The sequence below is a fragment of the Triticum aestivum genome, chromosome 3D (assembly GCF_018294505.1).
Source record: "Triticum aestivum cultivar Chinese Spring chromosome 3D, IWGSC CS RefSeq v2.1, whole genome shotgun sequence".
Taxonomy (NCBI): domain Eukaryota; kingdom Viridiplantae; phylum Streptophyta; class Magnoliopsida; order Poales; family Poaceae; genus Triticum; species Triticum aestivum.
Genome location: NC_057802.1, coordinates 180448123 through 180457883, shown reverse-complemented (window position 1 = coordinate 180457883; position 9761 = coordinate 180448123).

Genomic DNA, 9761 nt, shown 5'->3' with positions numbered 1-9761 from the left:
TCTTCGGGCCTAGGATTGCGTCCCTTCTTAGGAGGCACATACGGAGCAGGAGTGTCAAGGGTCCAGTTTACTAAGTGGTGTACTTAGTTAGGCAGACAGACTCAATCAAAGCCTGGATGAATGGCACATAGATCAAGGACTTGTTTTCCTGCACACAATAACAAAACTCGTAGAACAAGAAATCCAGAACATCCACCTTCTTCTTCTCATGCAAATACACAAACACATCCAACATGGAACTCCTCAAGTTATGTGAGTCACACGCCTTACGTGTGAGAGTCTACCTCAGGATATGGCGCATAGTATCATAGACATGCAAAAGATCCTTGATCGAACTGGTGATAAAGGACTTCTCTTGCTTATAAGCAAATGCAATCTCATCTTTGTGGCACTGCCCACTTTCATTAACACGGCCAAACTCATCATTCTCTGCCTCTCCTTCAAAGAACCGATATGGAGTAATCTTAGAGAACTTGGCCATAGTGGCAGAGCACCGATGCATCCCAGACATCCAGGTGAGGGTGCGAGAAGAGTCATTAGAGAAGAACACAGTAGCAAAGAACTACATCACTGATACGTCTTCAACGTATCTATAATTTATGAAGTATTCATGCTAATATATTATCATTCTTGGATGTTTTACAATCATTTCATAGTAACTTTATATCATTTTTTGGGACTAACCTATTGGCCCAGTGCCTAGTGCCAGTTGCTGTTTTTTGCTTGTTTTTTACATCGCAGGAAATCAATATCAAACGGAGTCCAAACACCGCGAAACTTTTTGGAGATTTTTTATGGACCAGAACACCTAGGATGGGCTAGAGAAGCACCTGGGGGGTGCCCCGAGGGGGGCACAACCCACTAGGGCGCGCCTGGGGGACTCTTTGAATTCATTTTGGTATTTTTAAAATGATTTTTATTGGATTTTAATTAGAACAGTAGCACTCTTTGCTTTATTTAAATTTTTGTGGATTTTATTTGACTTTACAAAAATGTTCATGTTGTTGGAAATCTTTTTCTGAAAATTTTGATATATTATATGCCTATAGTTTGTTTCATTTTATTTAGTTTATATTATTTTTTTCCTTGTCTGTCTGAAAAAAAAACCCTTTCCCCACCGACTGGGCCGGCCCAGCTCCAGCCAAGCCGAAGCCAGGCCAAGGCCCAGCGCACCATCCCGCTCGTCCCCGAGCTCCACTCGCACTCCAGCCGGCGTACGTCGCCACCGCCGCCGTGGTCGAGGACTCCTCCTCCAACCCCTCCTCCACGCCTCAAAGCCCGCCCCCGCCCTCCTATAAAGTTGCAGCCCCGCCGCCCCTCCTCTCCTCCTCCCCTGCCGCACCGCTGCCGCAGATCGCCGCGCCGCCACCGCCGCACTCGCCAACCGCCGGCGCAGTTGCTCGCCGCCGGTGCCGCGCTTCGCCTCTGCTTCGCCGCTGCACGCCGCCGCCTTGCCGCGCCGCACCGCCGCTACCCGTGTAGCCTCCGCCCGCTGCCGCCGCCGCGCCGGAGCTCACCGCCCTCGCCTGAGCCCCGCGCCATCTCGCCGGAGTTAACCACCGTCGTCGTGTAGAACCGATGCCGAACCGGTAATAAAACCGATCCGGTTTTCTTCGGTTTTCTCTTGGTTTAGTTTTTTTTCTAGTTAGTTTAGTTATTTAACGATTGTTCTCTGTTTAGGTAGATCTAGCGAACGATCTCATTCGTTAGCGTTCTGTAACGAACGTTCGCTATTTAAATTTTTTCTTTTTCTGTTTATTTTTCGCCAGGGGCCTATCTGTGATGATTTTATTTATAGTTTAGTCCCTGTTTTTCAAACGGTCACAACTTTTTACTCGTTTATCCAAATCCAACGAAACCAACACCCACTTCTTCGTTATGATCCCCTCTATCCCATAAAACAACTTAAACATGTTTTTTAAAGTTTTAAAATTTGAATTCAAACAGATTTTTATTCAAACTTCGTTTGATCATAACTTGAGTTTCGTTGCTCCGTTTGAGTTGATTCTTTTTACCAATCGAAGCTCTTGACCTAAACTTTCTGATAAGGCCAAATTCACATAATTTTGGTACTGTTAGAAATTGTTTTATGTTGCAAGAGTTATTTACTTGGTTTTGATGTTTTCGAAGTATCTTCTTCGTTCTTTCTGATCTTTTGAGTGATTGCTTATGTGTGGTTACCATTGCTTGCTTACGATAGATTGACCGGAGTGTGACGAGTAGATCTATCCAGAGTATTGAGTGCGAATCATCTTCATCAACATTGCAGGCAAGTAACACTTTGATCATACTTTTCACTACCCAGTTTTATTGCATTAGATCAACCCTCAAACATTGCATGGTTAGGATCTAATTAAATTGTGGGTATTGGGAAGTAGTTGAGGTAGTACCTATTGCCCTGTTTATTGTCAAACCCTTGGGAGTTACTTCTACGTTTGCTTATATCGCTATGCTATGCTAGTAGACGTGGATTGGGTTTGAGAGGTATTCACGGCAGATGTGAGATTGTTAATTAATGGTTTACTTAAGGTGGCAACTAAAACTCACATCTGGGTGGATTGAGGCACCTGGAGAATCCAGTGCTGCCTGTATTTTTGGATATCCCGGAGTACCCGTGTGATCATCCTATGGACCGCCACCCAGGCTCGAAGGGATCATGAGATTATTCATGCTAGAAACTTCCATGTGCAGCCACAAGCTATTATGGGCTCTAGCATAGTTGAGTAGGTTGTGTGAGCTCTTGAAGAGGTAGACTAGCAGATGTAGGGGATGTAGGTGGTACTGTCTACCCGGAGTAGAGAGTTAACGCTTCTGAAAGACTGTGTCTCGGTCATCCGTTTCTCAAACATCATGTAGTGCGAGAATCAAGCAGAGGCGATCGAGTCTTGTGGGGAAAAGTGCACAAACCTCTGCAGAGTGTATAAACTAATCATGGTTAGCCGTGTCCCCAGTTATGGACATCTTGAGTATCTAGTACTTGGATTATCATATGAATCTCATCACCATGTTACTTTAAATAATTTGTTGGGTTAATTACTTTTTAATTGGGATTGAGATACTGTCAACCATCTCAATGTTTCACAACCACCATGATAGTTAAATAAAATTTATTCCTTTGCAGTAGGGAAAAATTGGCTTTTCGCAAAACATTATAACCATAGAGCTTTTCCACCAGCCATATATGCATGTAGTGATAGCCTTTGTTCATCATTTCTCTATGGTGTGAATTTGCTAGCATATTCCATGTGCTGACCCGTTTTCGGGCTGCAACGTTTCATGTTGAGGATATCTTACGACGAGTAAGTGATACGTTAGGGTTACGATTTCTACACTCAACTTTGCCGTTGGTGTTGATGGGAATCCACAACCTTGTTACTTCCGCTATTTGGATTGAGGTAATAGTATTTACGTTACTTTATACATGTGATTTACCTCTGTTATAAATCCTCGAGTACTGTGTGTGTCAGCATACCGATCCAGGGATGACACTTAAGCACAGAGACTTGATCCATTCGGGTCGGGTCGCTACACTGCCGGAGGGGGAATCGATCACGGAGGGCCTCTACCTCTATTGGAAATATGCCCTAGAGGTAATAATAAATTGGTTATTATCATATTTCCCGTCCATGATAAATGTTTATTATTCATGCTAGGATTGTATTGACCGGAAACTTAAATACATGTGTGTATACATAAACAACACCGTGTCCCTAATGCCTCTACTAGACTAGCTCATTGATCAAAGATGGTTAAGGTTTCCTAACTATAGACATGAGTTGTCATTTGATAACAGGATCACACCATTAGGAGAATGATGTGATGGACAAACCCAACCGTAAGCTTAGCATCAGATCGGTTTAGTTATTTGCTACAACTTTCTTCATGTCAAGCATTAGTTCCTTAGACCATGAGATCACGCCACTCCCGGATATCGGAGGAATGCCTTGTGTGCTATCAAACGTCACTTCATAATTGGGTGATCATAAAGGTGCTCTACAGGTATCTCCGAAGGTGTCTGTTGGGTTGCATGGATCGATACTAGGATTTGTCGCTCCATGTGACGGAGAGACATCTCTCGGCCCTCTCAGTAATACAACTCACAAGAAGCTTGCAAGCATGTGACTAATGGGCTTAGTCACGAGATCTTGTATGATGGAATGAGTAAAGAGACTTGCCGATAACGAGATTGAACTAGGTATGGAGATACGGACGATCGAATCTCGGGCAGTAACATATCGCTGGACAAAGGTAATTGCATACCGGATTAACTGAATCCTTGACATCGTGGTTCAACTGACAAAAAGTTTCGTGGAATATGTAGGAATCAATATGGGCATCCAGGTCCTGCTATTGGTTATTAACCGGAGAGATGACTCAGTCATGTCTACATGATTCTCGAACCCATAGGGTCTGCACGCTTAACGTTCGATGATGCAAGACATGCTCCTTCTTATATAACCTCTCTCTACCAAATTTGGGCTTATTTAATCTTGTCAATAATTCTCTAGAATTTTCCTCAATTGTTGTCTAGAGAGGACCACTGTGAAGGAAGTACCGTTTTGGTATGCCCAAATGGTATGAAATTTTACAGTGCCTTCATATGCCTAAATGATCATCCTACCCCAAATTTCAGCTAAATAAAATCATCTATGTGAGTGCCACATCAACTTTCACATTTCAGTCCAGTGGGGCACATTGCAAAGCAAGTGCTAGCTAGACCCATCCTTTTGAGCTGCAAATTTCCATAGGAAGTCACTTTAGTGATTGATTATCCTCAGCCAAAAATCAGGCCCATTGGCCATGTTCATTTCCCCCATCATTGATCAGACACCTTGTTGTTGATTTAGGTTTGAGCTTGGTTCAGTCACCTCTTGAGCCACTGTGGCTGTCTTCTTCCTAGCATCTTCTGAGGGAGTGCCCAACCCACCAGACATGCCTGGGCCACCCAGAATGCGTGGCAATGCCATGGCCATGCGGTGATGTTACGTCTCCATCGTATCTACTTTTCCAAACTCTTTTGCCCTTGTTTTGGACTCTAATTTGCATGATTTGAATGGAACTAACCCGGACTGACGCTGTTTTCAGCAGAATTGCCTTGCTGTTATTTTTGTGCACAAATAAAAGTTCTCGAAATGACCTGAATGGAGAATATTTTTGGAATAAATAAAAAATATTGGTGAAAGAATCAACCAGAGGGGACCCACCTGCTGTCCACAAGGGTGGAGGGCGCGCCCAACCCCCTAGGGCACACCCCCTGCCTAGGGTGCGCCCCCCTCCACCGACCTCAACTCTAACTCCATATATTCACGTTCGGGAGAAAAAATCAGAGAGAAGGATTCATCGCGTTTTACGATACGGAGCCGCCGCCACCTCCTGTTCTTCATCGGGAGGGCAGATCTGGAGTTCGTTCGGGGCTCCGGAGAGGGGAAATCGTTGCCATCATCATCAACCTTCCTCCATCACCCATTTCATGATGCTCACCGCCGTGCGTGAGTAATTCCATCGTAGGCTTGTGATACGTCTCCGTCGTATCTATAATTTTTGATTCTTTCATGCCAATATTATACAACTTTTACATACTTTTGGCAACATTTTTATATGATTTATTGGACTAACCTATTGATCCAGTGCCCAGTGCCAGTTCCTGTTTGTTGCATGTTTTTTGTATCGCAAAAAATCCATATCAAACGAATTCCAAATGCAATAAAAATTTACGAAGAATTATTTTGGAATATATGTGATTTTTGGGGCTTGGAATCAACGCAAACGGAGGCCCACACAGCCCACAAGACACCAGGGCGCGCCCCAGGTGCCAGGCGCGTGGTGGTGGGTTGTGCTCACCTCGTACGTCAGTTGGAGCTCTACTTCGGGCGCAAGGAAGATTATATCCGTAAAAAATTGTTTTAAAATCTCAGCGCAATTGGAGCTATGGATCTCCCGGAATATAAGAAATGGTTTTCGACCAGATCTGGAAAATGAGAAACAGAAGAGAACAGAGAGGGAGATGTAATCTCGGAGGGGCTCCCGCCCCTCCACCGCCATGGAGGCCATGGACCAGAGGGGGAACTCTCCTCCAATCTAGGGGGGAGGCCAAGGAAGAAGAAGAAGGAGGGGAGCTCTCCCCCCTCTCTCCCGGTGGCGCCGGAGTGCCGCCGGGGCTAGGACCGTGACGACGATCTACATCAACAATCTTGTTACCATTAACACCAACTTTCTCCCCCTCTATGCAGCGGTGTAACACCCCTTCTCTCCGCTGTAATCTCTACTTAAACATGGTGCTCAACTCCATATATTATTTCCCAATGATATTTGGCTATCCTATGATGTTTGAGTAGATCCGTTTTGTCCTGTGGGTTAACCGTGATCATGGTTGGTTTGATTGTATATTTTATTTATGGTGCGGTCCTACGGTGCCCTCCGTCTCGGGCAAACGTGAGGGATCCCCACTGTAGGGTGTTGCAATATGTTCATGGTTTGCTTATTGTCGGTGTTGCGGGGGTGACAGTAGCCTGAATGCGGATAAGTCGGTTATGGCATATGGGAGTAAAGAGGACTTGATACTTAATGCTATCGTTGGGTTTCACGACCTTAATGATCTTTAGTAGTTGCGGATGCTTGCTAGGGGTCCAATCATAAGTGCATATGATCCAAGTGGAGAAAGTATGTTAGCTCATGCCTCTCCCTCATATAAAATTGCAAGAATGATTACCGGTACTTGTTATCGATTGCCTAGGGATAAATGACTTTCTCGTTGACAAAAGCTATCCACTTTTATTACCTTGCAATTTATTCATAGTTTTATTCTCACAAAGTACTCGTAGTTTTATTCTTGCAGAATAGTTTCATACTTGTTTTAGGTAAAGCAAACATCAAGTGTGCGTAGAGTTGTATCGGTGGTCGATAGAACTTGAGGGAATATTTGTTCTACCTTTAGCTCCTCATTGGGTTCGACACTCTTATTTATCGAAGAAGGCTACAAACGATCCCCTATACTTGTGGGTTATCAAGACCTTTTTCTGGCGCCGTTGCCGGGGAGCAATAGCGTGGGGTGAATATTCTCGTGTGTGCTTGTTTGCTTTATCACTAAGTAGTTTTTATTTCCTGTTCTAAGTTGTTCTCTATCTTTATTATGGATATGGAACACGAAACACCAAAAAAATTAGTGGTACTTTCTACTCATGGAGATGGGGAACCTCCTAAAACCCTCGATGCTTGTTATGTGAAAGATATTATGCACTACTTTGATAATCCTGAGAAAACCCCATTCAGCAATATAATGGGAGTAACGTTGGATCAACGTGAATACTTTAGGGATTATCGCTTGATTCATAAAGGGAAATTGCTATGGGATCAAATTCATATGTTGCATTGGTATGCTCGGGAGCTATGCTTGAGATATGATTATACTTGTTGCTCTAGGATGAATGCTCCACATCTTCCCTTTTCATGCAAATTTAATGATAATGAAACCTTGGCTTCTTATGCTAATGGTATATATGATTACTATGATGTGGAACAATAGAAGAATTTTTTGCTTTTAAGGGGGCTCATGAAATTGAATCTTTGTTTGATAAGTTTGAAGATTTTGATGATTCAGTTTATAGACCTGAAAATTTTGCTATCCTTCAATATTGCCATGATAATTATAAATGCAATTACGATATTGATGTATTTATGGAGAGAATGTCTGCTGCCTTGGAAGAGACTAATATTTTGCAGGAGTCTATGGAAGAAGTAATTGATGAAACTGTGAGCTCATTGGATGAAAAGGATGATGAGGAGAGCGAAGAACAAAAGGAGGAAGAGCGGATTAGCTACCCGTGCCCACCTTCTAATGAGAGTAACTCTTCAACTCATACATTGTTTAACTTCCCTTCGTTCTTACCGAAGGATGAATGCTATGATAATTGCTATGATCCTGTTGATTCATTTGAAATATCCCTTTTTGATGAACTTGATGCTTGCTATGCTTGTGGCCATGATGCCAATATGAATTATGTTTATGGAGATGAACTTTCTATAGTTCCTTATGTTGAACATGAAATTGTTGCTATTGCACCCACACATGATAGCCATATTATCTTTTTGAATTCTCCAAACTACACTATATCGGAGAAGTTTGTTCTTATTAAGGATTATATTGATGGGTTGCACTCTACCATTACACATGATGATTTTGATAAATATAATATGCATGTGCTTGCTGCTCCTACTTGCAATTATTATGAGAGAGGAACTAGATCTCCGCCTTTCTATGTTTCCAACACGATAAAATTGCAAGAAATTGCTTATACTATGCATTGGCCTATACTTGATGTGCATGAATTGTTCTTATATGACATGCTGATGCATAGGAAGAGAGTTAGACTTCGTCATTGCATGATATATGTTGCTTTGTGCTCACTACTAAATGCCAAATCATTGTTAATTAAAATTGTCTTTGATATACCTTGGGATCCGGGCGGATCCATTACTTGAGCACTTTATGCCTAGCTTAATGGCTTTAAAGAAAGCACTGCCAGGGAGACAACCCGGAAGTTTTAGAGAGTAATTTTATTCTGTTGAGTGCTTTTATAAATTTTAAACACAAAAAAATATAGAGGGAACTTAAAACTTCACAAAAAGAAAAGCGAAAGTGAGAGAGACGAGCATTGTGAAAGTGGGAGCATGCCTTGAACTTTGTTCATGCCCATGGAAACTTTGTGAATCTTGAATTACAGAAACTTTTACAAAAATAATTATCCCTTGTACAAATCCTTTGTATTATACAAATAATGTGCCAAGGTTTGCCTTTAGGATGATTAGATTGCTTGTTGGTATGTGCGGTGCAGAAACAGAAACTTTGGCTGTAGCGCGTGAATTTTCATTTTTTTACTGGAACGTCAAACGTTTTTGAAACTTTTTGCACAATCTTGCTTACAAATTGTTTACGTTGTCCTAATTTTTTCAAAAAATTGGAGTACCAGAAGTATGGTAGATGTTCAAATTGCTACAGACTGTCCTGTTTAAGACAAATTCGGTTTTTGATGCATTGTTTTGCTTGTTTTGATGAAACTATTGATTCTATCGGTGGTATAAGCCATGGAAAAGTTATATTACAGTAGCTACAATGCAAAAACAAAATATGAATTGCTTTGCAACAATACTTAGAGTAGTGATTTCCTTTATTATACTAACGGATCTTACTGAGCTTTCTGTTGAGTTTTGTGTGGATGAATGATGACCCACAAGTATAGGGGATCTGTCATAGTCCTTTCGATAAGTAAGAGTGTCGAACCCAACGAGGAGCAGAAGGAAATGACAAGCGGTTTTCAGTAAGGTATTCTCTGCAAGCACTGAAATTATAGGTAACAAATAGTTTTGTGATAAGGTAATTTGTAACGAGTAACAAGTAACAAGTGTAAATAAAGTGCAGCAAGGTGGCCCAATCCTTTTTGTAGCAAAGGACAAGCCTGGACAATTTCTATATGAAGGAAAACGCTCCCGAGGACACATGGGAATTATCGTCAAGCTAGTTTTCATCACACTCATATGATTCACGTTCGGTACTTTGATAATTTGATATGTGGGTGGACCGGTGCTTGGGTGCTGTCCTTACTTGGACAAGCATCCCACTTATGATTAACTCCTATTGCAAGCATCCGCAACTACAAAAGAAGTATTAAGGTAAACCTAACCACAACATGAGACATATGGATCCAAATCAGCCCCTTACGAAGCAACGCATAAACTAGGGTTTAAGCTTCTGTCACTCTAGCAAC